The sequence below is a fragment of the Bidens hawaiensis genome, unplaced genomic scaffold (genome assembly GCF_021521415.1).
Source record: "Bidens hawaiensis isolate Kalapana, Puna unplaced genomic scaffold, B.hawaiensis_p1.1 tig00049628_1, whole genome shotgun sequence".
Classification (NCBI taxonomy): Eukaryota; Viridiplantae; Streptophyta; class Magnoliopsida; order Asterales; family Asteraceae; genus Bidens; species Bidens hawaiensis.
Window position 1 is genome coordinate 45575 of NW_027498872.1, and position 2649 is coordinate 48223.

Consider the following 2649-nt stretch of genomic DNA (forward strand, 5'->3'; position numbering starts at 1 on the left):
ATAATCAAACAACCTAATACTAACAGATAAGTAAAATGATGGGTTTTCAATCAAGAGATAAACATCGACTAAGTTGTTTGTTAAAACAACAAAGTCTTATAATCGAAGGAAAGCTAGCATGAACAAACATTCTAGCCACCTAAAATTATATTAATCCAGCCAAACTTATGATATCAACATCAACTTATGAATCTTTAACCAGCAAGTCATCACCGAGTCAAGAATCATAACAATACTCATCAATTTTCCGACATCAAGTGCTAGGTTTACTTATCAATAATTTTACAATCAAGTTAGTTTTCACTAGTTATTCCTAACATAGAGATATAAACAAATCAAGCATAAACATTCAAAGTATACAAACAAACACCTAAAACATAGTTTTTTAACATGAATATTCAAGCATTTGTAAAACTAACAAATCTATTCAACTCCAACAAGCATGAGAACCATCAATATTAACTCATAAGTTCAACATAATCTTGAAAGAACACCAATTTACCAATATCATGCATAGATAAAGTATCACATTAGTAAAAGCTTTAACATTGTCTAGATAGTAAAAGTATTTAGCCCATAAGGCTTGATACAACTAAAATAAAACTCAAATATAGCTTACAAAACATGTTCTTGAACAAGTAAATACAAACCAATATCAAGTAAAGATTGAAAAATGGAATGGAAGATCTTGTAGTTGATGAAAGCCTTCAAACTCTCCTGGAAACACCTTCAATTTTCTGCACTAGTTGAGAGTGAAATACCCAAGACTCCACACAAAAAATGAAGGAAATTAAGTGTTTATAAAGCTGTCTGGAAAAGTGCATGACCATGCACTAAAAGTGCACTGTCGTGCATTGATTTAGTAAGTAAATGTTTTTCTTTTGGCCGACCAGATTTGTAGTTTCACTCATGGAATAAAGTTTCTGCGAGCTCTGGCACGACCGTGCACGCCCATGGCATGATCGTGCGTCTCTAGAAACTCTTGACAGCTGCTGCACTACCTCGTGCACGGTCTGGTTGGCTCGGGCTTGGCACGGTCGTGTCTGCAAATGGTACTATCATGCCCGTGTCTTGATCAGCACAATCTAGTGCATCTGCATGCACTGGCTCTCTTGCCCGGCAACACACGATCGTGCCCGCATGTGGCATGATCGTGCTCAGTCACTTGGCTCGGCATTAGCTCGTGCAAGGCTCGTGTATTGGCTCTTGGCTCAGAATACTCGTGCCTTTCCCTGGTACGGTCGTGCATATCTGGGCAGAATCAAATATTTGTCCTGGAATGCCATCTTTTCTTCATTTCTTTTTCGGACGGACGCCCATACCTGCAAATTCGCAAACAACTCAAATAGTAGCAAATATAACGAATTTGCATGGAGTTTTAAATAAGACAAAACATTAAAAGACGTCCTTTATGTTTAATCGTTTTTTCAATGGTCGTCCTTTAGAGAAAGAAATGGCAGAAAACATACTTCATGTTTTGAATTCCTTTCATATTACGTTATTTGACACTAATCCAGTTAATTTTTCTCGTTAAATCTGGACATGTGCAATGCACATGAGGGTATTATTGTAAATTTACAATTTATTTAATAAAAACATTAATATATTTAAAAATAAATGCCTCCCCACTGCCCCACCCCCACTCCTACCTCGACCCCATTCTCTTTATCTCTCCATCTTCTCCCTCTCTGAATCCTCATTACCAAAGCCACCGCCTACACCTCCATCTGAACTGTACCACCGCCGCCACCATTCTTATATTCTCCGACATCACCACCGTTCCCGTATTTCCACCCCTAACCTCCAGAAGAAACCTAAAATTCCAATCAACGATGTCGGTTTGAGTAGACAAAGAGATAAGAAACCATTCTTATATTCTCCGACATCACCACCATTCTCGTATTTCCACCCCTAACCTCCAGCGGAAACCTAAAATTCCAATCAACGGTGTCGGTTTGGGTAGACAAAGAGATAAGAAAGGGTTGGTGGTGGTCACCGGCGACGGTGGTAATGTTTACCGGCGATGGGTGTAGATGAATTTGGGCTAAATTCGGTGTTGATTTTGTAATTATGATGACTATTGTGGATTTAGGGTTTTTAATTTGTTGGAGTTACAGATGGAAGCGATAGGTGGTGAGTGGTAATAGCGGCGGCAGGTGGAGGCGGCGGCAAGTAGAAGCAACGGCAGGTGGTGAGTGGTGATGGTTGTTTGGTTGGTGATAGTAGGGATGATGGTGTTTGGATGAAATAATCCGTTCAAAAAGGGGCAGATCTGAGGATCACAAATCATTGATTTAATCCACCGATTTTAAATCAGAGATGATGGACATATGTCTGTTATTGTTCTTCCCCTTTTCCGTCATGTCACCACCAGTGGGTCTGTTATTAATGGGGTCGGAAGAAATTAGGGTTTGTTACTGGTGACCATTGGTGGTGGTGGAACTCGGCATGTGGTGTTTGTGTTAAGCAGTATTGAAGGCGTGTGGTGGTGGCAAGGGCGGGTGGTGGTGGTGAGGGCAGGTGGTGATTGTGGTTGTTTGGTTTTAATATTATTATTTTAGTTTTAATATTACTAAATAAGTATGTAAAATTACAAAACTACCCTCATGTGCATTGCACATGACCATATTTAACGAGAAAAACTAACGG